The sequence below is a fragment of the Oncorhynchus gorbuscha genome, unplaced genomic scaffold, assembly GCF_021184085.1.
Source record: "Oncorhynchus gorbuscha isolate QuinsamMale2020 ecotype Even-year unplaced genomic scaffold, OgorEven_v1.0 Un_scaffold_4522, whole genome shotgun sequence".
NCBI lineage: Eukaryota > Metazoa > Chordata > Actinopteri > Salmoniformes > Salmonidae > Oncorhynchus > Oncorhynchus gorbuscha.
Genome location: NW_025748521.1, coordinates 6,592 through 33,527, shown reverse-complemented (window position 1 = coordinate 33,527; position 26,936 = coordinate 6,592). Strand labels below are relative to the sequence as shown.

The following is a 26,936-nucleotide window of genomic DNA, read 5'->3' as shown; positions in this document are numbered from 1 at the left end:
TCACACTGATTAAGGGTTTCAATTCAAATTCAGGGTCCTATTCATTAGGCACCAAATGGGAGAAATGGGCGAAACAAGCTGACACTACCTGGACTTGTCAATAAGAAACGCATACGTTCATTTTCCGTTGCAAAACATTTTGTACCTAATGAACACCCAGATCATTGTGAATTTATATCAGAGTCATTGTGAATTCATTTAAACAGAGGCTGTGTAAGATCCACTGGGAAGCAGACAGGGTGGAGAATTAGGAAGTCCCTACGTCTCGGTTAGATGACAGGACATAATGTGCTTCTCTTGGCTGGAAGACTGATCATTGGGATCCTGGAAGAGTCATTGTAACATTAGAGGGGAAGGAAGCGTTGTCAGTCATATGTTCACTGGTTTATACTCCACTGTACAGGTTGTCCCTCTATGTACAGAATGTGCATCCGTCCGTCTGTCTGTCTGTGTATCATGTGTAGGTATGAGTGTGTGTGTGTCTATGTGTGCGTGAGTGTATGAATATGCCTAGTCGTGCATTATTGAAAGCCCTCCACATGTGGTCGTCTGATCTCAGGGCCACATCCATAATGCATTGGGGGTGGGCAGGGGCCCCACACACACACACACACACACACACACACACACACACACACACACACACACACACACACACACACACACACACACACACACACACACACACACACACACACACACACACACACACACACACACACACACACACACAGTCTGATCAAGATGGGCCCATTGGTCAGTACGTAGACCTCTGGTAGACAGTCATAAACACAGTCATCGATGGGCACAGTAATATTGGAGAGGATTGGAGAGGATACAGACCTTTGGGATTTCAACATTAGTTCACTGCATCAACGTTATTTAAATGTTCTTAAGGTTATTTCAGCGTCTGGTCCCGCTCACCCAGTTTAAGCAGCCAGCCCTCCCGGTCTGGGTTAAAGAAGGTGTGTGTGAGATCGTTCCCGTCGTCCTCAGGGATTTTGAAGGGCTCGTTCTTGATGCTGTCATACAGGTTCTGTGTGGAGGAGAGAATAACACTAGGACTTGAGGACAGAGAGACGGGGTGGAAGGTAGAGGACCCCTGGGGCAGGGGGATGGACAGAGAGATGGAGAGGAAGGTAGAGGGCCCCTGGGGCAGGGGGATGGACAGAGAGACGGAGAGGAAGGTAGAGGACCCCTGGGGCAGGGGGATGGACAGAGAGACGAAGAGGAAGGTAGAGGACCCCTGGGGCAGGGGGATGGACAGAGAGACAGAGAGGAAGGCAGAGGACCCCTGGGGCAGGGGGATGGACAGAGAGACAGAGAGGAAGGTAGAGGACCCCTGGGGCAGGGGGATGGACAGAGAGATGGAGAGGAAGGCAGAGGACCCCTGGGGCAGGGGGATGGACAGAGAGATGGAGAGGAAGGTAGAGGACCCCTGGGGCAGGGGGATGGACAGAGAGATGGAGAGGAAGGCAGAGGACCCTGGGGCAGGGGGATGGACAGAGAGATGGAGAGGAAGGTAGAGGACCCTGGGGCAGGGGATGGACAGAGAGATGGAGAGGAAGGGAGAGGACCCCTTGGGGCAGGGGGATGGACAGAGAGATGGAGAGGTAGAGGACCCCTGGGGCAGGGGGATGGACAGAGAGACAGGAGAGGAAGGTAGAGGACCCTGGGGCAGGGGGATGGACAGAGAGATGGAGAGGAAGGTAGAGGACCCCTGGGGCAGGGGGATGGACAGAGAGATGGAGAGGAAGGTAGAGGACCCCTGGGGCAGGGGGATGGACAGAGAGATGGAGAGGAAGGTAGAGATGGAGGGATGGACAGAGAGACAGAGAGGAAGGTAGAGGACCCTGGGGCAGGGGGACTGATGGAAGGTGAGGACCCCTGGGGCAGGGGGATGGACAGAGAGACAGAGAGGAAGGTAGAGGACCCCTGGGGCAGGGGATCTGATGGAATCAGCCGTGAGATGGAGGGATGGACAGAGAGATGGAGAGGCCTTGTTGAGTCTCTGTTCACCACCTGGGGCAGGGGGATCTGGAAGGAATCCTCCATGTTGATGGAGGGATGGACAGAAGACAGCTCCAGGCCGGCTTGTCCTTCCCTGGGGTTGTGGAGGCTGGTGTTCAGCATGATGATGGCAAACGAGGAATGTAACAGGTGTCTGGAGAAATTCAGGGGGACACACACAATCAGCAGTGAGACACAGGGACACACAGAGAGACAGAGAGGAAGGTAGACACACCCCACACACAGGGGGACACACACAATCACACAGTGAGATTGAGGGATGGACAGACACAGACAGACAGGAGAGGACCACACAGGGGACATTTGAAAAATTGGGAATCATTGCCCTGAGATGGAGGGATGGACAGAGAGACAGAGAGGAAGGTCCCCATTACCCAAAACACTGGGATGGACATAGAGATGGAGAGGAATTTTTTTCACCCACAGGGGTTGGGGATCTGATGGAATCAGCCGTGAGATGGAGGGATGGACAGAGTGTTACAGAGAGGAACTTCGGTAAAGATTCTCTGGGACAGGGGGATCAAATGGAATCAGCCGTGAGATGGAGGGATGGACAGAGAGACAGAGTGGAAGGTAGAGGAGCCCTGGGGCAGGGATGTGATGGAATCAGCCGTGAGATGGTGGGATGGACAGAGAGATGGAGAGGCCTCGTTGATGTCTCTGTTCACACACCCTGAGCAGGTCCTCTGGAAGGTCTCCTCCATCGTTGATTCCTCTGTTCATGGAGATGTGTCGCTCCACGGCCGGCTTGTCCTTCACGTTGGTGTTGTGGAGGCTGGTGTTCAGCATGATGATGGCAAAGTTTGTGTAACAGGTGTCTGGAGAAATTGTGTGTGTCCCAGAACAGTTTGTGTGTGTGTCACACACACTACAGTTTGTGTGTGTGTCAACACACACATTGTCGCTACATACACACATGTGTTTGTCACGCACACACACAATTGTGTGTGTGTGTTGGTCACACACAGTTTGTGTGTGTGTCACACAGGCACACACACAGGCACACATTTGAAAATTGGGAGCCCAACATTGTCATACAGATAGATGCCTCATCCCAGAAACAAACAGCACTGTCCCCATTACAACCAAAACACTGTTATTGGACATAGGTGTGTGATTTTTGTTTTTTTCACCACACAGCCGACACACAATTTATACCGGAGTGATTGGTGGTCAGCTGCAGTGCTTATAAAGTGTTATGTGTGTTGCTAAGTTTGTGTAAAGATTCTCCGGGACAATAGGATCAAAACATGTAAATGACTGGAGCTTAAAGGACAGGGGACTAGATTCAGAGAGAGAGACCATGTTAAGGAAGAGAGTGAGCTGGACCGGTATGAAAGAGTGTGTTGGTCGCTCAGTTTGTGTGTGTGTGTTGCTAAGTTTGTGTGTGTCGCTCAGTTTGTGTGTGTGTCGCTAAGTGTGTGTGTGTGTCGCTCAGTTTGTGTGTGTGTCGCTAAGTGTGTGTGTCGCTCAGTTTGTGTGTGTGTCGCTAAGTGTGTGTGTGTTGCTCAGTTTGTGTGTGTGTCGCTCAGTGTGTGTGTGTGTCGCTCAGTTTGTGTGTGTGTCGCTCAGTGTGTGTGTGTGTGTGTGTGTGTGATCAGTGTGTGTGTGACTCAGTGTGTGTGTGTGACTCTCAGTGTGTGTGTGTGACTCTCAGTGTGTGTGTGTGTGTGTGTGTGCATGTGTGTGTGGTGTGTGCATACATGTGTGTGTGTGTGTATTTGTGCATGCATGTGTGTATGTGTGTGTGTGTGTGTGTGTGTGTGTGTGTGTGTGTGTGTGTGTGTGTGTGTGTGTGTGTGTGTGTGTGTGTGTGTGTGTGTGTGTGTGTGTGTGTGTGTGTGTGTGTGTGTGTGTGTGCGTGCGCATGTGTGTATGCAGGCGTGTGCAGAGAGACAATGTGGTCAGAGGCTGGCTGACACAGCAGTAGCACTTTCCATTATCTGTCCTGTTTGTCTCAGGGAGAGAAGACCATGAATTATTCACATCCATCTGCATCCATGTAACAAGCAGCCTGGACACAATGTCCCTGTGAACACACCAAACACCCTTCCAGTACACACCCCACCAGGCCTGGGTTCACACACCCCACCAGGCCTGGGTTCACACACCCACCAGGCCTGGGTTCACACACCCACCAGGCCTGGGTTCACACACCCCACCAGGCCTGGGTTCACACACCCCACCAGGCCTGGGTTCACACCCCACCAGGCCTGGGTTCACACACCCCACCAGGCCTGGGTTCACACACCCCACCAGGCCTGAGTTCACACACCCCACCAGGCCTGGGTTCACACACCAGGCCTCCACCAGGCCTGGGTTCACACACCCCACCAGGCCTGGGTTCACATGCCTGGGTTCACACTTTCCAGGCCTACCGTTATCCCCTCCTACCGTATATCCCCCCTACCGTATATCCTCCCTACCAGGCCTGGGTATCCCCTCCAGGCCTGGGGTTCACCGTATATCTCACTCAGGCCTTATTCTACCGTATATCCCCTCCAGGCCGTATATCCCCTCTATACCCACACATCCCTCATACCGTATATCCCCTCCTACCGTATATCCTCCTACCGTATATCCCTCCTACCGTATATCCTCCTACCGTACCCTCCTACCGTATATCCTCCTACCGTATATCCTCCTACCGTATATCCCCACCGTATATCCTCCTACCGTATATCCTCTTATATCCCTACCGTATATCCTCATACCGTATATCCCCCCCTCCTACCGTATATCCTCCTACCGTATATCCCCTACCGTATATCCCCTTCCTACCCTCGTATATCCTACCGTATATCCCCTCATACCGTATATCCTCCTACCGTATATCCCCTCTACCGTATATCCCCTCCTACCGTATATCCTCCTACCGTATATCCCCTCCTACCGTATATCCTCGTACCGTATATCCTCCTACCGTATATTTGAACCGTATATCCCTCGTACCGCCGTATATCCCCTCCTACCGTATATCCCCTCCTACCGTATATCCTCTACCGTATATCCTCATACCGTATATCCCTCCTACCGTATATCCTCCTACCGTATATCCCCTCATACCGTATATCCCTCCTACCGTATATCCCTCTCTACCGTATATCCCCTCATACCGTATATCCCCTCATACCGTATATCCCCTCATACCGTATATCCCCTCATACCGTATATCCCCTCCTACCGTATATCCCCTCCTACCGTATATCCTCTCTACCGTATATCCCTCCTACCGTATATCCCCTCCTACCGTATATCCCCTCGTACCGTATATCCCCTCCTACCGTATATCCCATATTCTCCTACCGTATATCCCCTCCTACCGTATATCCCCTCCTACCGTATATCCCCTCCTACCGTATATCCTCCTACCGTATATCCCCTCCGTACCGTATATCCCTCGTACCGTATATCCCCTCCTACCGTATATCCCCTCTTACCGTATATCCCTCCTACCGTATATCCCCTCCTACCGTATATCCCCTCATACCGTATATCCCCTCCTACCGTATATCCCCTCCTACCGTATATCCCCTCGTACCGTATATCCCCTCCTACCGTATATCCCCTCCTACCGTATATCCCCTCGTACCGTATATCCCCTCCTACCGTATATCCCCTCGTACCGTATATCCCTCCTACCGTATATCCCCTCCTACCGTATATCCTCCTACCGTATATATCCCCTCCTACCGTATATCCCATACCGTATATCCCCTATATTCATACCGTATATCCCCTCCTACCGTATATCCCCTCATACCGTATATATCCTCTCCTACCGTATATCCCCCTACCGTATATCCTCTACTACTCGTATATCCCCTCGTACCGTATATCCCCTCCTACCGTATATCCCCTCATACCGTATATATCCCTCCTACCGTATATCCCCTCCTACCGTATATCCCTCGTACCGTATATCCCCTCCTACCGTATATCCCCTCGTACCGTATATCCCCTCCTACCGTATATCCCCTCGTACCGTATATCCCCCTCCTACCGTATATCCCCTCGTACCGTATATCCCCTCCTACCGTATATCCCCTCGTACCGTATATCCCCTCCTACCGTATATCCCCTCGTACCGTATATCCCTCATACCGTATATCCCCTCGTACCGTATATCCCCAGTACCGTATATCCCCTCGTACCGTATATCCCTCGAACCGTATATCCCCTCCCTACCGTATATCCCCTCCTACCGTATATCCTCCTACCGTATATCCCCTTATCCCTCCTACCGTATATCCCCTCGTACCGTATATCCCCTCGTACCGTATATCCCTCCTACCGTATATCCCTCCCTACCGTATATCCCCTCCTACCGTATATCCCCTCATACCGTATATCCCCTCCTACCGTATATCCCTCCATACCGTATATCCCTCCCCTCCTACCGTATATCCTCCTACCGTATATCCCCTCCTACCGTATATCCCTCATACCGTATATCCCTCCTACCGTATATCCCCTCCTACCGTATATCCCTCATACCGTATATCCCCCTCCTACCGTATATCCCCTCCTACCGTATATCCCCTCCTACCGTATATCCCCTCCTACCGTATATCCCCTCATACCGTATGTCCCCCTCATACCGTATATATCCCCTCCTACCTCATACCGTATATCCCCTCCTACCGTATATCCCTCCTACCGTATATCCCCTCCTACCGTATATCCCCTCCTACCGTATATCCCTCATACCGTATATCCCCTCATACCGTATATATCCCTCGTACCGTATATCCTCGTACCGTATATCCCCTCATACCGTATATCCCTCCTACCGTATATCCCCTCATACCGTATATCCCCTCCTACCGTATATCCCCTCATACCGTATATCCCCTCCTACCGTATATCCCCTACCGTATATCCCCTCCTACCGTATATCCCCTCCTACCATATATCCCCTCGTACCGTATATATCCTCCTCCTACCGTATATCATCCCCTGGTATATCCCCTCGTATTATATCCGTACTCGTATATTCGTACCGTATATCCCTCTCTACCGTATATCCCTCCTACCGTATATCCCCTCCTACCGTATATCCCCTCCTACCGTATATCCCTCATACCGTATATCCTCCTACCGTATATCCCCTTATCCTCCTACCGTATATCCTCCTACCGTATATCCCCTCCTACCGTATATCCCCTCCTACCGTATATCCCCTCCTACCGTATATCCCCTCCTACCGTATATCCCCTTATCCCCTCCTACCGTATATCCTCGTATCGTATATCCTCCTACCGTATATCCCTCCTACCGTATATCCTCCTCCTACCGTATATCCCCTCATACCGTATATCCTCCTACCGTATATCCCCTCCTCAGTACAATATATCCCCTCATACCGTATATCCCCTCCTACCGTATATCCCCTCCTACTATCCCCCTACCGTATATCCCCTCCTACCGTATATCCTCATACCGTATATCCCTCATACCGTATATCCCCTCATACCGTATATCTCCCCTCCTACCGTATATCCTCCTACCGTATATCCCCTCCTACCGTATATCCCCTCGTACCGTATATCCCCTCCTACCGTATATCCCCTCCTACCGTATATCCCCTTATCCCCTCCTACCGTATATCCCCTTATCCCCTCCTACCGTATATCCCCTCGTACCGTATATCCCCTTATCCCCTCCTACCGTATATCCCCTCGTACCGTATATCCCCTCCTACCGTATATCCCCTTATCCCCCCTCGTACCGTATATCCCCTCGTACCGTATATCCTCCTACCGTATATCCCCTTTACCGTATATCCCCTCCTATCCCCTCCTACCGTATATCCCCTCCTACCGTATATCCCCTCCTACCGTATATCCTCCTACCGTATATCCCCTCATACCGTATATCCCCTCCTACCGTATATCCCTCCCCTACCGTATATCCCCTCGACCGTATATCCCCTCTCCGTATATCCCCTCCTACCGTATATCCCCTCGTACCGTATATCCCCTCCTACCGTATATCCCCCCTACCGTATATCCCTCCTACCGTATATCCCCTCCTACCGTATATCCCTCCTACCGTATATCCCCTCCCCTAGTATATCCCTCCTACCGTCTCTGGGTCCCCTCGTACATATCCCCTCCTACCGTATATCCTCATACCGTATATCCTCCTACCGTATATCCCTCCTACCGTATATCCCCTCATACCGTATATCCCTCCTACCGTATATCCCCTCCTACCGTATATCCCCTCCTACCGTATATCCCCTCCTACCGTATAAATCCCCTCTACCGTATATTCCCTCTCAGCTTCACCCTCAGTAGAAAATTCAAACGGTGGGTCAGAAAGCAAAACCCCTGGATTAACCCTTCAATTGTCCATCACCATGACAGGCGGTGCTCCTAGCTGTAACAATGCTTTAGTGTAAATCTCGTTGACCCTTCACTACATGCCTGGTACTGAGGTCCAAGCCTGTGGTCCTACCTGTGGACTGGAAGACGCCAGGGTTGCACTGGCAGTATCTCTGGGCGAAAGCCTCCATCATGCGGTCGATCTTCTGGGCCTCGCCAGGCAGCCGGAAGCTCCACAGGAACTGTCTGTTAGGGGAGGAGAAAGAGAGGTCAGTCAGCAATACCATCTTTCAACTACTAACTTTGGCTAAATACCAAATGGCACTCTATTTCCTACGTAGTGCACTTCTTTTGACCAGTAGGTTGATATACATATCTAGACGACTAAAAGCCTTTGTTATCTACTGATGAAGGTGTGAAAGTGGGACCATTGTTTCTCATGTAAAGTAGGTAAGCCTTGTCTGAGCCAGAACAACTCCTGTTTGCTTTATCTAACTTAGTGAAATGCACTGACTGGAAGTCTCTTTATCTAACTTAGTGAAATGCACTGACTGGAAGTCTCTTTATCTAACTTAGTGAAATGCACTGACTGGAAGTCTCTTTATCTAACTTAGTGAAATGCACTGACTGGAAGTCTCTTTATCTAACTTAGTGAAATGCACTGACTGGAAGTCTCTTTATCTAACTTAGTGAAATGCACTGACTGGAAGTCTCTTTATCTAACTTAGTGAAATGCACTGACTGGAAGTCTCTTTATCTAACTTAGTGAAATGCACTGACTGGAAGTCTCTTTATCTAACTTAGTGAAATGCACTGACTGGAAGTCTCTTTATCTAACTTAGTGAAATGCACTGACTGGAAGTCTCTTTATCTAACTTAGTGAAATGCACTGACTGGAAGTCTCTTTATCTAACTTAGTGAAATGCACTGACTGGAAGTCTCTTTATCTAACTTAGTGAAATGCACTGACTGGAAGTCTCTTTATCTAACTTAGTGAAATGCACTGACTGGAAGTCTCTTTATCTAACTTAGTGAAATGCACTGACTGGAAGTCTCTTTATCTAACTTAGTGAAATGCACTGACTGGAAGTCTCTTTATCTAACTTAGTGAAATGCACTGACTGGAAGTCTCTTTATCTAACTTAGTGAAATGCACTGACTGGAAGTCTCTTTATCTAACTTAGTGAAATGCACTGACTGGAATCTCTTTATCTAACTTAGTGAAATGCACTGACTGGAAGTCTCTTTTATCTAACTTAGTGAAATGCACTGACTGGAAGTGCTTTATCTGGAAATGCACTGACTGGAAGTCTCTTTATCTAACTTAGTGAAATGCACTGACTGGAAGTCTCTTTATCTAACTTAGTGAAATGCACAACGTCTTTTATCTAACTTATGACAATGATGGAAGTCTCTTTATCTAACTTAGTGAAATGCATATCAGGAAGTAATGACAACGTTATCTAACTTAGTGAAATGCACTGACTGGAAGTCTCTTTATCTAACTTAGTGAAATGCAATGCTGGTAACTATAGGACAGTGCTATATCAACTTAGTGAAATGCCAGGATAATGATGAAATGCTAGCAACGTTAGGTAACTATAGGACAATGCTATATCAGGAGGATAATGACAACGTTAGGTAACTATAGGACAATGCTATATCAGGAGGATAATGACAACGTTAGGTAACTATAGGACAATGCTATATCAGGAGGATAATGACAACGTTAGGTAACTATAGGACAATGCTATATCAGGAGGATAATGACAACGTTAGGTAACTATAGGACAATGCTATATCAGGAGGATAATGACAACGTTAGGTAACTATAGGACAATGCTATATCAGGAGGATAATGACAACGTTAGGTAACTATAGGACAATGCTATATCAGGAGGATAATGACAACGTTAGGTATCTATAGGACAGTGCTATATCAGGAGGATAATGACAACGCTAGGTAACTATAGGACAGTGCTATATCAGGAGGATAATGACAACGTTAGGTAACTATAGGACAATTCTATATCAGGAGGATAATGACAACGTTAGGTAACTATAGGACAGTGCTATATCAGGAGGATAATGACAAGGTTAGGTAACTATAGGACAGTGCTATATCAGGAGGATAATGACAAGGTTAGGTAACTATAGGACAATTCTATATCAGGAAGAGGTTTTGATAGAAGTCTGTGCTTTGGCTCTCTGGAGAGTCAAAAGACGTTTTGAGTGTGTGTGTGTGTGCGTGTGTGTATGTGCGTGTGATTTGTAGAAGCAATTTGTACGGGGAGGGGGGGGTTATAAAGCCCACTGGGAGGCTCTTACCTCAGGGCCTGGATGGTTATAAAGCCCCACTGGGAGGCTCTTACCTCAGGTTCTGGATGGTTATAAAGCCCCACTGGGAGGCTCTTACCTCAGGGCCTGGATGGTTATAAAGCCCCACTGGGAGGCTCTTACCTCAGGGCCTGGATGGTTATAAAGCCCCACTGGGAGGCTCTTACCTCAGGTTCTGGATAGTTATAAAGCCCCACTGGGAGGCTCTTACCTCAGGTTCTGGATAGTTATAAAGCCCCACTGGGAGGCTCTTACCTCAGGTTCTGGATAGTTATAAAGCCCCACTGGGAGGCTCTTACCTCAGGCCTGGATGTTATAAAGCCCCACTGGGAGGCTCTTACCTCAGGTTCTGGATGGTTATAAAGCCCCACTGGGAGGCTCTTACCTCAGGTTCTGGATGGTTATAAAGCCCCACTGGGAGGCTCTTACCTCAGGGCCTGGATGGTTATAAAGCCCCACTGGGAGGCTCTTACCTCAGGGCCTGGATGGTTATAAAGCCCCACTGGGAGGCCCTAACCTCAGGGCCTGGATGGTTATAAAGCCCCACTGCGAGGCTCTTACCTCAGGGCCTGGATGGTTATAAAGCCCCACTGGGAGGCTCTTACCTCAGGGCCTGGATGGTTATAAAGCCCCACTGGGAGGCTCTTACCTCAGGGCCTGGATGGTTATAAAGCCCCACTGGGAGGCTCTTACCTCAGGGCCTGGATGATTATAAAGCCCCACTGGGAGGCTCTAACCTCAGGGCCTGGATGGTTATAAAGCCCCACTGGGAGGCTCTTACCTCAGGGCCTGGATGGTTATAAAGCCCCACTGGGAGGCTCTTACCTCAGGGCCTGGATGATTATAAAGCCCCACTGGGAGGCTCTAACCTCAGGGCCTGGATGGTTATAAAGCCCCACTGGGAGGCTCTTACCTCAGGGCCTGGATGATTATAAAGCCCCACTGGGAGGCTCTTACCTCAGGGCCTGGATGATTATAAAGCCCCACTGGGAGGCTCTAACCTCAGGGCCTGGATGGTTATAAAGCCCCACTGGGAGGCTCTTACCTCAGGGCCTGGACCAGGTTCAAGTCAGTGAATTCATGGAGCTCCACAAAGTCATGGAGGACCTGGAGGTTGAACTCATCTCTGTAGGGAAAATAATAGAATTTGTTTAGTAACGATTTTCTGAAATCATTGTTCAATTATTTGAGTGTAGAGACACAGACACAAAAAATGACAAACACACAGACATTTAGACACACAGCCAGACACACAAATGCTCGTACACACACACGTATGTATATGCTCACACAATCAATAAAAACTGGGGGAGGAACACACACACACACGGTGACACCTCTAGCATGACATCACTCTTCTTGACATCTGTGGCCTTTGGAGTTAGTGATACTCCCCTGAGATAGACAGGAGGCCTCCCAGGACCTATCCCTGACAGGGTCAAAACCAGCTCTGCCCTGGGGGATTCCTGACCAATCAGGGAGAGCACACACACAGTCTGCCCCTCCCCCACTGGAATCAGAAATCTATTTATACCAATCGGACAGAGCTGAGCATCCATGACGATATCTGGGTGGTGTTCATGACCTAATAAACACAACTCAGCTCTCCATTTCCTGGTCTGGCTTGTCGATGAGCCGACCACACCCAGGCTGTAGTTAGGCAATGCACCCAGGTAATAACACACACAATGCACATACATTGGGTGTTGCCTGTTATATGGCTTTGAATTAATATAAAAGATGGTATTTCTTCAGGAGAGACTCAACTTTTACAGTTGGGGGGGGGGTTGAGGGGAAAGGGCCGTTGAGGGGAAAAGGGAAAGGGCCATTGGGGGAAAGGGGAAAAAGGGGAAAGGGCGTTGGGGGAAAGGGGTTGGGGGGGAAGGGCCGTTGGGGGGAAAAGGGGGGAAAGGGCCGTTGAGGGGAAAGGGCCGTTGGGGGAAAGGGGCCGTTGGGGGAAAGGGCCGTTGGGGGAAAGGGGAAAGGGCCGTTGGGGGAAAGGGCCGTTGGGGGAAAGGGAAAGGGCCGTTGGGGGGAAAGGGGAAAGGGCCGTTGGGGGAAAGGGCCGTTGGGGGAAAAGGGCCGTTGGGGGGAAAGGGGAAAGGGCCGTTGGGGGAAAGGGCCGTTGAGGGAAAGGGGAAAGGGCCGTTGGGGGAAAGGGCCGTTGGGGGAAAAGGGCCGTTGGGGGAAAAAAGGGCCGTTGGGCCGTTGCCGTGGAAAGGGCCGTTGAGGGGAAAGGGCCGTTGGGGGAAAGGGCCGTTGGGGGGGGGAAAGGGCCGTTGGGGGAAAGGGCCGTTGGGGGAAAAGGCCGTTGAGAAAAGGGCCGTTGGGGGAAAAGGGCCGTTGGGGAAAAGGGCCGTTGGGGGAAAGGAGAAAAAGGGCCGTTGAGGGGAAAGGGGTTGGGGGAGAAAGGGCCGTTGGGGGAAAGGGCCGAAAGGGCCGTTGGGGGAAAGGGCCGTTGAGGGGAAAGGGCCGTTGGGGGAAAGGGCCGTTGGGGAAAGGGGAAAGGGCCGTTGGGGGGAAAGGGGAAAGGGCCGTTGGGGGAAAGGGGAAAGGGCCGTTGGGGGAAAGGGCCGGGGGAAAGAGGGGAAAGGGCCGTTGAGGGGGGGAAAGGGCCGTTGGGGGGAAAGGGCCGTTGGGGGAAAGGGGAAAGGGCCGTTGGGGGAAAGGGCCGTTGGGGAGGAAAGGGCCGTTGGGGAGGAAAGGGCCGTTGGGGGAAAGGGCCGTTGGGGGGAAAGGGCCGTTGGGGGAAAGGGCCGTTGGGGGAAAGGGCCGTTGGGGGAAAGGGCCGTTGGGGGAAAGGGCCGTTGGGGGAAAGGGCCGTTGGGGGAAAAGGCCGTTGGGGGAAAGGGCCGTTGGGGGAAAGGGCCGTTGGGGGAAAGGGCCGTTGGGGGAAAGGGGAAAGGGCCGTTGGGGGAAAGGGCCGTTGGGGGAAAAGGGCCGTTGGGGGAAAAGGGCCGTTGGGGGAAAAGGGCCGTTGGGGGAAAAGGAGAAAGGGCCGTTGGGGGGAAAGGGCCGTTGGGGGGAAAAGGGCATTGGGGGAAAGGGGTTTTGCCTAACCTGACAGAGGAAAGTATGTGATCTGGAAATGGGACATCTTTGACAGGAAAGAAGTGACGCCCTTCTGAACCACACAACACACACAGAAACACAAACATGACAAACACACACACACACCCCCTCCCCCTGACACAACCACATAAAGAGACGTAGCATGCATCTTGCCCCCACTGACCTCTCCCCAAGGTAGTCTCCGATGGCGGTCTTGTTTAGCCCCTCCCCCTTGTACAGGAACTGGGCGATGTCAGAGCTGGTGTGCTTAAGCAGGTCGTTCTCAATCAGGAACTTAATCCCCTGAGAAAATACAACATATATCCCGTGTCAGACCCTCGTTACAACGGGGCGTTCCAGGTCGTATTGTTTGTAGCCGTGCGGCACATATCAAAAGATTTAAATCATATTTTTGCTAAATCGGGGGTGATCCCGACCGAGACTCAAACACCGGTACGATCCATACCATAATGTCAAGAGGATGGAACCTCCTGATTGATGAGGTTGCTAGGCATTTGATTAAGGTCACTACAATTGTTATTGTGGTTCCTGAAACGTCAAACACTTCTCCACACATTGTCAGATCTGAGAGTTGGCTCAGTGGTAATGCAAAAAACCCACAACCTGGAACAGCACAACTATATCAAACCCACAGGACACATTCAGAATGTCTATTTCCCTCCAATTCAACTCTGAACCTGGAAGCCAGTTGCATTGCCTTGTTTCCTTGTTCCCCTCTAACCAGGGACTGATTTAGACCTGGGACACCAGGTGGGTGGAATAATGATCAGGTAGAACAGAACCAGCAGAATCCCGACCTCGTAGGGTCAGATGTGAATAACCCTGGGCTGAGATTCTCAAACGCATCGTAGCACTAAGATCATCTTTCATGCATTTAGTTTCAATAGAATGAAGATGATGTTGGTGCTGCGATGCTTTTGGGAAACCAGCCCTGGTCTATTTGATACTCACCTTTTAGGGTCCATGTTGAATTTCTTTCGCCCATGGCCACTTGTTTGTTCCTCTGCATGTTTTTCCTGCAACATCAAATAGAATCAAATTCAATTGTATTTGTCACATACACGGAACCAACAACGCAAAGTAAGAAAATATTTGCTAAATAAACTAAAAAAAGTAACACAGTAAATAACAATAAGGAGGCTATATACAGGGGGTACAGGTACTGAGTCAAAGTGAGGGGTACAGGTACTGAGTCAAAGTGAGGGTGTACCGGTACTGAGTCAAAGTGAGGGGGTACCGGTACTGAGTCAATGTGAGGGGGTACCGGTACTGAGTCAAAGTGAGGGGGTACAGGTACTGAGTCAAAGTGAGGGGGTACCGGTACTGAGTCAAAGTGAGGGGGTACCGGTACTGAGTCAAAGTGAGGGGGTACCGGTACTGAGTCAATGTGAGGGGGGTACCGGTCCTGAGTCAATGTGAGGGGGTACCGGTCCTGAGTCAATGTGAGGGGGTACCGGTCCTGAGTCAATGTGAGGGGGTACCGGTCCTGAGTCAATGTGAGGGGTACCGGTCCTGAGTCAATGTGAGGGGTACCGGTCCTGAGTCAATGTGAGGGGGTACCGGTCCTGAGTCAATGTGAGGGGGTACCGGTCCTGAGTCAATGTGAGGGGGTACCGGTCCTGAGTCAATGTGAGGGGGTACCGGTACTGAGTCAATGTGAGGGGGTACCGGTCCTGAGTCAATATGAAGGGGTACCGGTACTGAGTCAATATGAGGGGGTACTGAGTCAATATGAGGGGGTACTGAGTCAATATGAGGGGTACTGAGTCAATATGAGGGGTACTGAGTCAATATGAGGGGGTACAGGTTCGTCCAGGTAATTGAGGTAATATGTACATGTAGGTAGGGGTAAAGTGGCTATGCATAGATAATAAATAGAGAGTAGCAGTAGTGTAAAAAGGAGGTCAATGCAAATAGTCCGGGTAGCCATTTGAATACTATGAAATGAATTAGAGATTATTATTGTATCCCCCATCTGCGATGCTGTCAGGGCTGGTTTCCTGGATACAGAATACATTGGAACAGTTTTAATGACAAAGGAGATATTCCATGCCAATGAAAGTATTATTGCACTACAAAAGGAGATATTCCATGCTTTTCAGTCCAGCGCTAGACTTCAGGGTCTGAAAGAGAGATATTCCATGCTTTTCAGTCCAGCGCTAGACTTAATCAGGGTCTGGGAAACACTTTCAGAGGAGATATTCCATGCTTTTCAGTCCAGCGCTAGACTTAATCAGGGTCTGGGAAACACTTTCAGAGGAGATATTCCATGCTTTTCAGTCCAGCGCTAGACTTAATCAGGGTCTGGGAAACAGCCCCACCAATAAGTGTTTGTGTGATGCCATGTAAATATTTTCCTTTGTCTTTTCATTTCAAATCACACACATTGATCTCCATGATCTATTTACCCATCTCACATTGGGTCAATATTATGTGTTCATTCACTTATTAGTTCAAATAATACTTTCATGAATTGAACATTTTGTCATCACCTTGGCAGTCAAACCTGCTCCAATGGGCCACTGATGACAACAATCAAGATGAAATGGTGACTCAACAATAACTATCACCATTCTTATGTCACCTTAACCCGGCTAGCCAAAGGTCACCAGACTTCCTCTTTGATGACTTCTTTCCCCCAGCATTCCTTTGGCTATTGTCATTGGGAACTACAGTACTCCCCAGCGTCAGTTATAACAGATGACCACTATTGTCATTGGGAACTACAGTACTCCCCAGGGTCAGTTATAACAGATGACCACTATTGTCATTGGGAACTACAGTACTCCCCAGGGTCAGTTATAACAGATGACCACTATTGTCATTGGGAACTTACAGTACTCCCCAGTACTCCCCAGCCAGTTATAACAGATGACCACTATTGTCATTGGGAACTACAGTACTCCCCAGGGTCAGTTATAACAGATGACCACTATTGTCATTGGGAACTACAGTACTCCCCAGGTCAGTTATAACAGATGACCACTATTGTCATTGGGAACTACAGATGACCAGTCATTGGGAACTCCCCCAGGGTCAGTTATAACAGATGACCACTATTGTCATTGGGAACTACAGTACTCCCCAGCGTCAGTTATAACAGATGACCACTATTGTCATTGGGAACTACAGTACTCCCCAGGGTCAGTTATAACAGATGACCACTATTGTCATGGGAACTACAGTACTCCCCAGGGTCAGTTATAACAGTGACAGTTATAACAGATGACCACTATTGTCATTGGGAACTACAGTACTCCCCAGCGTCAGTTATAACAGATGACCACTATTGTCATTGGGAACTACAGTACTCCCCAGCGTCAGTTATAACAGATGACCACTATTGTCATTGGGAACTACAGTACTCCCCAGCGTCAGTTATAACAGATGACCACTATTGTCATTGGGAACTACAGTACTCCCCACAGGGTCAGTTATAACAGATGACCACTATTGTCATTGGGAACTACAGTACTCCCCAGCATCAGTTATAACAGATGACCACTATTGTCATTGGGAACTACAGTACTCCCCACTATTGTCATTGGGAACTACAGTACTCCCCAGCGTCAGTTATAACAGATGACCACTATTGTCATTGGGAACTACAGTACTCCCAGGGTCAGTTATAACAGATGACCACTATTGTCATTGGGAACTACAGTACTCCCCAGCGTCAGTTATAACAGATGACCACTATTGTCATTGGGAACTACAGTACTCCCCAGGGTCAGTTATAACAGATGACCACTATTGTCATTGGGAACTACAGTACTCCCCAGGGTCAGTTATAACAGATGACCACTATTGTCATTGGGAACTACAGTACTCCCCAGCGTCAGTTATAACAGATGACCACTATTGTCATTGGGAACTACAGTACTCCCCAGCGTCAGTTATAACAGATGACCACTATTGTCATTGGGAACTACAGTACTCCCCAGGGTCAGTTATAACAGATGACCACTATTGTCATTGGGAACTACAGTACTCCCCAGCGTCAGTTATAACAGATGACCACTATTGTCATTGGGAACTACAGTACTCCCCAGCGTCAGTTATAACAGATGACCACTATTGTCATTGGGAACTACAGTACTCCCCAGCATCAGTTATAACAGATGACCACTATTGTCATTGGGAACTACAGTACTCCCCAGCGTCAGTTATAACAGATGACCACTATTGTCATTGGGAACTACAGTACTCCCCAGCGTCAGTTATAACAGATGACCACTATTGTCATTGGGAACTACAGTACTCCCCAGCGTCAGTTATAACAGATGAACCACTATTGTCATTGGGAACTACAGTACTCCCCAGCGTCAGTTATAACAGATGACCACTATTGTCATTGGGAACTACAGTACTCCCCAGCGTCAGTTATAACAGATGACCACTATTGTCATTGGGAACTACAGTTATAACAGATGACCACTATTGTCATTGGGAACTACAGTCAGTTATAACAGATGACCACTATTGTCATTGGGAACTACAGTACTCCCCAGCGTCAGTTATAACAGATGACCACTATTGTCATTGGGAACTACAGTACTCCCCAGCGTCAGTTATAACAGATGACCACTATTGTCATTGGGAACTACAGTACTCCCCAGCGTCAGTTATAACAGATGACCACTATTGTCATTGGGAACTAAGTACTCCCCAGCAGTTATAACAGATGACCACTATTGTCATTGGGAACTACAGTACTCCCCAGGGTCAGTTATAACAGATGACCACTATTGTCATTGGGAACTTAGATGACCACTATTGTCACCACCTGATGGTCTCCCCAGGATCAGTTATAACAGATGACCACTATTGTCATTGGGAACTACAGTACTCCCCAGCGTCAGTTATAACAGATGACCACTATTGTCATTGGGAACTACAGTACTCCCCAGCAGTTATAACAGATGACCACTATTGTCATTGGGAACTACAGAAGTGTTATAACAGATGACCACTATTGTCATTGGGAACTACAGTACTCCCAGGGATCCACTATTGTCATTGGGAACAAGTTATAACAGATGACCACTATTGAACAACGGCCCATTTCCAAAGCTACAGGAGTTGGTTATTCACAGAAACAAAAACAACAGTTTCACTTTGACACATGGACTGGTAAAGGCTCAGATGACTCAGAAAACGAGCTCTTTATACAACTTAGTAAATGGCCAGAGCAAACAGAAGTGTCTGTCTGAAACAGAAGTGTGTGGTGGAATGGAGTGGGATCCCCTCAACTTGAGTACCCCACGGCCCACACTCCAAAGTACCCTTCACTTCTTCCCTCCCTAGGGACCCTCCATTGTATGTCTGAAACAGAAGTGTGTGGTGGAATGGAGTGGGATCCCCTCAACTTGAGTACCCCACGGCCCACACTCCAAAGTACCCTTCACTTCTTCCCTCCCTAGGGACCCTCCATTGTCTGCTCTACCCAAACACCTCTGCATTATTGAATAGCCCCCCCATCACGGTGGGCGTGGCTGATCAAACATTTAAAAGCACTAGTCACTGTATGTGTGTGTATGTGGCGGTGTGATTGTCTGTGTGAGCAAGCGTGTGTGTGTGAGCACATGCCTGTGCGTGCATGTGTGTGCGTGGTGTTTTGGGGAGGGGAAGAGGGTTGGTACTATCTGGACAGTAAGGTATAAATATTTAACAACAGTCATTTGCTAAGTTAATGGAATACAAACAAAGAAGCAATTTGGACTGTCGGAGATAGGAGATGGTAAGGAACCCTGAAGAACCCTAAGGAACCCGGAAGAACCCTAAACACAAGAAATCCTGAAGAACCACAAGGAACCCTGAAGAACCTTAAGGAACCCTAATGAAACCTGATTCCATACTGTTACACACTCACCTCTCCTCTGTGGAACCCAGGTTCTCGATCTCACTGGTCACTTCTGCTATCTCATTCTTCAGACGCTGGAAGTTAGAGAGAGGAGGGGGTTAGGACCAAACACACAGAGCATTACACTCAGTCTGCTGTCCCAGAAAAGATTGTAAAGTTCCAGAACATTCTATTTCTCCTCCAGAACCATCAGTGCCCAGTCTGTGCCTACTGCTGCCACCATGCAGTCTCCCCATAACCCCTAACCAATACTGACACTAACCACTCCAATCTAATATCAACCGGATGTGTACGTGCCCTGAAGCAGGTCTCTCTTTCTCCCAAACACTTTCTTCTTTACAAACCACATTAAAAGGGAGGAACATTGGTGAATGACCTCCATACACAGGGAGTACAGAGCAGGACATTTGATTATTTTGGGGTTATGTTTGGGAGATTAATGGAGATATTGCAGATTCTGCCTTTTCTGACAGCTCTGTGAGAGCCCAGTTCCAGGGAGGGAGGGTGGGATGGTGACGGGCCAGACTGGCAGTCACCAGTCCCATACGACGGCGAAACAGGGTGGAGACTGGAGGGGGAACTACATCATGATGGCATGGGGGACACAGCTAATAAAGAGAGGGTGTGAGATCTCTCGTCCTCCTGCGTTGTCATCACAGCCAGCCAGACCAGGGGATGCTAGAGTGTCACATGGACCATGTTACTGAGAATGACCGGGGTCACCAGACACACCACAGAGGTCACCGGACACACCACAAAGGTCACCAGTGCTTTGTGCTCTTGGTAAGACTAGCCTGGATAAATAAAGGTAAATGAAAGATAAGATACCATGGAGAGGCAACGTTAACTTGTAGTGTAAGAAATACATGTATTAATTAACCTCCCTGCCTTGATATGAGCTTCACTGACTGACACATTAGATGAAGGGTGGATGAAGGACTCTGCATGTCTCATGGGAACTTAGCTAACCCCATTCTGACTGGGTGTGTGAGGAGTGACACCAAATGAAATGATCTAGTCATTTTACAGCTCTGAATGCTCTTCTAAGACCTGGGTTCAAATAGTATTTGTCTTTCAAATTCCTTGCTCAATCAAACACTCCCAGTATTTGAAAGAAAAACAAATCCTATTTGACCCAGGTCCCTTGACCCTATTTATCTACTGTTAGTCTCCCTACTGCTCACACTCCCAGTCAACCACTAACTAGTCCACATACAACTAGCTAGGCTTCATCTCAACATAGTCAGGTTACTAAAGGGTGTCCTGCACTTTGTGGGGGAAAGGCCACATTCTTCATGGGCCATAATATCTGGAGGATATATGCAGTCTCTTTGCAGTGAGGGGCATCTGGAGGATATATGCAGTCTCTTTGCAGTGAGGGGCATCTGGTGAGGATATATGCAGTCTTTGCAGTGAGGGGCATCTGGAGGATATGTGCAGTCTCTTTGCAGTGAGGGGCATCTGGAGGATATATGCAGTCTCTTTGCAGTGAGGGGCATCTGGAGGATATATGCAGTCTCTTTGCAGTGAGGGGCATCTGGAGGATATATGCAGTCTCTTTGCAGTGAGGGGCATCTGGAGGATATATGCAGTCTCTTTGCAGTGAGGGGCATCTGGAGGATATATGCAGTCTCTTTGCAGTGAGGGGCATCTGGAGGATATATGCAGTCTCTTTGCAGTGAGGGGCATCTGGAGGATATATGCAGTCTCTTTGCAGTGAGGGGCATCTGGAGGATATATGCAGTCTCTTTGCAGTGAGGGGCATCTGGTGAGGATATATGTGCAGTCTCTTTGCAGTGAGGGGCATCTGGAGGATATATGCAGTCTCTTTGCAGTGAGGGGCATCTGGAGGATATATGCAGTCTCTTTGCAGTGAGGGGCATCTGGAGGATATGCAGTCTCTTTGCAGTGAGGGGCATCTGGAGGATATATGCAGTCTCTTTGCAGTGAGGGGCATCTGGGAGGATATCTGGAGGATATATGCAGTCTCTTTGCAGTGAGGGGCATCTGGAGGATATATGCAGTCTCTTTGCAGTGAGGGGCATCTGGAGGATATATGCAGTCTCTTTGCAGTGAGGGGCATCTGGAGGATATATGCAGTCTCTTTGCAGTGAGGGGCATCTGGAGGATATATGCAGTCTCTTTGCAGTGAGGGGCATCTGGAGGATATATGCAGTCTCTTTGCAGTGAGGGGCATCTGGAGGATATATGCAGTCTCTTTGCAGTGAGGGGCATCTGGAGGATATATGCAGTCTCTTTGCAGTGAGGGGCATCTGGAGGATATATGCAGTCTCTTTGCAGTGAGGGGCATCTGGAGGATATGTGCAGTCTCTTTGCAGTGAGGGGCATCTGGAGGATATATGCAGTCTCTTTGCAGTGAGGGGCATCTGGAGGATATATGCAGTCTCTTTGCAGTGAGGGGCATCTGGAGGATATGTGCAGTCTCTTTGCAGTGAGGGGCATCTGGAGTATATGTGCAGTCTCTTTGCAGTGAGGGGCATCTGGAGGATCAAGGCAAGGTGGAGATAACTGGCAGGTGAAGTCAATATTTCATCCAAAAGCAGAGGAGAGGACAGACAGAGCCTGCAGAGGGCCTGCTGGGTCAACAGAAAAAGGGTTGAGAAGCCTCCCTCTACACCCACAAGACCTCCCCTCTACATCCCCAAGACCTCCCCTCTATATCCCCAAGACCTCCCCTCTACACCCCCAAGACCTCTCCTCTACACCCCCAAGACCTCCCCTCTACACCCCCAGACCTCCCCCCTACACCCACAAGACCTCCTCCCTACACCCACAAGACCTCCTCCCTACACCCACAAGACCTCCCCCTACACCCCCAGACCTCCCCCTACACCCACAGACTCCCCCTACACCCCTAAGACCTCCCCCTACACCCCAGACCTCCCCTACACCCCAAAGACCTCCTCCCTACACCCCCAAGACCTCCCCACTACACCCCAGACCTCCCCCTACACCCCCAAGACCTCCCCCTACACCCCCAAGACCTCCCCCTACACCCCCAAGATCTCCCCCTACACCCCCAAGACCTCCCCCAGACCTCCTCCTACAACCCCAAGACCTCCACACTTCCACCCCTCTAAAGCAGGGCTGCGTTCAGCAGGGCACAACGTTGTGGAATGCTCAGATAGAAATATTCTGATGTATTAGAACCATGCCTCTCTGACTAAGTGGTATGTTTCTCGTGACATGGCTGGAGCACTGGGGGTGATGATTTAACAGTTTTGGAAAGGAGAGACAAATCTTACCAACGGACTTCTACTGTACTTTACACAACTAAGGATCAGTGTATGTCTGGAACACATTATGATACTGGGAGATGCAGATACTGATGTAACCCCCAATACATCTTAACACACCTCTCCTCCTCCCCACACACACTCTCTCCTCCTCCCCACACACATCTCTCTCTCCTCCTCCCCACACACACATCTCTCCTCCTACACACACTCTCTCCTCCTCCCCATACACCTCTCTCCTCCTCCCCACACACACCTCTCCTCCTCCCACACACACCTCTCCTCATCCACACACACACACACACCTCTCCTCCTCCACACACACACACACACACTCACACACACCACACACACACACACACACTCACACACACACACACACACACACACACACACACCACCACACCACACACACACACACACACACACACACACCTCTCCTCCTCCACACACACACACCTCTCCTCCTCCACACACACACACCTCTCCTCCTCCACACACTATACCGGAATGTCTTCCAGCACCTCTCCTCCTCCCCACACACACCTCTCCTCCTCCCCACACACACCTCTCCTCCTCCCCACACACACCTCTCCTCCTCCACACACACACCTCTCCTCCTCCCCACACACACCTCTCCTCCTCCACACACACACACCTCTCCTCCTCCACACACACACACACCTCTCCTCCTCCACACACACACACCTCTCCTCCTCCACACACACACACCTCTCCTCCTCCACACATACATCTCTCCTCCTCCACACATACATCTCTCCTCCTCCCCACACACACCTCTCCTCCTCCCCACACACACCTCTCCTCCTCCACACACACACCTCTCCTCCTCCACACACACACCTCTCCTCCTCCACACACACACCTCTCCTCCTCCACACACACACCTCTCCTCCTCCACACACACACCTCTCCTCCTCCTCACACACACCTCTCCTCCTCCACACACATACCTCTCCTCCTCCACACACACACCTCTCCTCCTCCACACACATCCTCTCCTCCTCCACACACACACTATACCTGAATGTCTTCCAGCACCTCTCCCTCCACACACACACATTCTCCTCCTCCACACACACACCTCTCCCCCTCCACACACACACACCTCTCCTCCTCCACACACACACCTCCTCCTCCACACACACATCTCTCCTCCTCCACACACACACCTCTCCTCCTCCACACACACACCTCTCTCCTCCTCCACACACACACTATACCTGAATGTCTTCCAGCACCTCTCCTCCTCCACACACACACACCTCTCCTCCTCCACACACACACACTATACCTGAATGTGTTCCAGCACCTCTCCTCCTCCACACACACACCTCTCCTCCTCCACACACACACCTCCCCACACACATACCTCTCCTCCTCCACACACATACCTCTCCTCCTCCACACACACACCTCTCCTCCTCCACACACACACTATACCTGAATGTCTTCCAGCACCTCTCCTCCCTCCACACACACATCTCTCCTCCTCCACACACACACACTCTCCTCCTCCACACACACACACCTCTCCTCCTCCACACACACCTCTCCTCCTCCACACACACACTCTCCTCCTCCACACACACACCTCCCTCCTCCACACACACACCTCTCTCCTCCTCCACACACACACTATACCTGAATGTCTTCCTCTCCTCCTCCACACACACACACCTCTCCTCCTCCACCACACACACTATACCTGAATGTCTTCCAGCACCTCTCCTCCTCCACACACACACCTCTCCTCCTCCACACACACACACCTCTCCTCCTCCACACACACCTCTCCTCCTCCCCACAGACACCTCTCCTCCTCCACACACACACATCTCTCCTCCTCCACACACACACCTCTCCTCCTACACACACACCTCTCCTCCTCCACACACATCTCTCCTCCTCCACACACACCTCTCCTCCTCCACACACACACCTCTCCTCCTCCACACACACACCTCTCCTCCTCCACACACACACCTCTCCTCCTCCACACACACAGCACTCCTCCTCCACACACACAGCACTCCTCCTCCACACACACACCTCTCCTCCTCCACACACACACCTCTCCTCCTCCACACACACCTCTCCTCCTCCACACACACACCTCTCCTCCTCCACACACACAGCTCTCCTCCTCCACACACACACCTCTCCTCCTCCACACACACACTCTCTCTCCACACACATACCTCTCCTCCTCCACACACATACCTCTCCTCCTCCACACACCTCTCCTCCTCCACACACACACTATACCTGAATGTCTTCCAGCACCTCTCCTCCACACACACACATTCTCCTCCTCCACACACACCCTCTCCTCCTCCACACACACACACCTCTCCTCCTCCACACACACACCTCCTCCTCCACACACACATCTCTCCTCCTCCACACACACACCTCTCCTCCTCCACACACACACCTCTCTCCTCCTCCACACACACACTATACCTGAATGTCTTCCAGCACCTCTCCTCCTCCACACACACACACCTCTCCTCCTCCACACACACACTATACCTGAATGTCTTCCAGCACCTCTCCTCCTCCACACACACACCTCTCCTCCTCCACACACACACCTCTCCTCCTCCACACACATACCTCTCCTCCTCCACACACATACCTCTCCTCCTCCACACACATACCTCTCCTCCTCCACACACACACTATACCTGAATGTCTTCCAGCACCTCTCCTCCTCCACACACACACATCTCTCCTCCTCCACACACACACCTCTCCCCCTCCACACACACACACCTCTCCTCCTCCACACACACACCTCTCCTCCACACACACATCTCTCCTCCTCCACACACACACCTCTCCTCCTCCACACACACACCTCTCCTCCTCCACACACACACTATACCTGAATGTCTTCCAGCACCTCTCCTCCTCCACACACACACACCTCTCCTCCTCCACACACACACACTATACCTGAATGTCTTCCAGCACCTCTCCTCCTCCACACACACACCTCTCCTCCTCCACACACACACACCTCTCCTCCTCCACACACACCTCTCCTCCTCCCCACAGACACCTCTCCTCCTCCACACACCTCTCTCCTCCTCCACACACACACATCTCTCCTCCTACACACACACCTCTCCTCCTCCACATACATCTCTCCTCCTCCACACACACTCTCCTCCTCCACCACACACCTCCTCCCTCCACACACACACTCTCCTCCTCCACACACACAGCCTCCTCCACACACACACCTCTCCTCCTCCACACACACACACCTCCCTCCTCCTCCCTCCACACACACACCTCTCCTCCTCCACACACACACCTCTCCTCCTCCACACACACACCTCTCCTCCTCCTCTCCTCCTCCACACACACACCTCTCCTCCTCCACACACACACACACACACCTCTCCTCCTCCACACACACACCCTCTCCTCCTCCACACACACACTCTCCTCCTCCACACACACACCTCTCCTCCTCCACACACACACTCTCCTCCTCCACACACACAGCTCTCCTCCTCCACACACACACCACACACACACCTCTCCTCCTCCACACACACACACCTCTCCTCCTCCACACACACCTCTCCTCCTCCACACACACATCTCTCCTCCTCCACACACACAGCTCTCCTCCTCCACACACACAGCTCTCCTCCTCCACACACACACTCTCCTCCTCCACACACACACCTCTCCTCCTCCACACACACACCTCTCCTCCTCCACACACACAGCTCTCCTCCTCCACACACACCTCCTCCCTCCTCCACACACACATCTCTCCTCCTCCACACACACAGCTCTCCTCCTCCACACACACACTATACCTGAATGTCTTCCAGCAGCTCTTGCTTGCGTCTGCGGATGTTTTCCAGCTCATGCTGCTCCTCAGGGGTGAGGTCATCTGGCACTGTGGGGACACAGAGAGAGAGGTTAGGTTTGGGTATCCCAAAATACTCACAGAACACACCTTCCTGGTCCCTATCGTTCTCACTGTAGCCTACCTGTTCC

General features: G+C 50.3%; 1 pseudogene; it reads right to left on the bottom strand.

The window, feature by feature from the left end:
- Nucleotides 1-374: 374 nt before the first annotated feature.
- LOC124028616 lies at nucleotides 375-26,936 on the bottom strand (annotated as a pseudogene).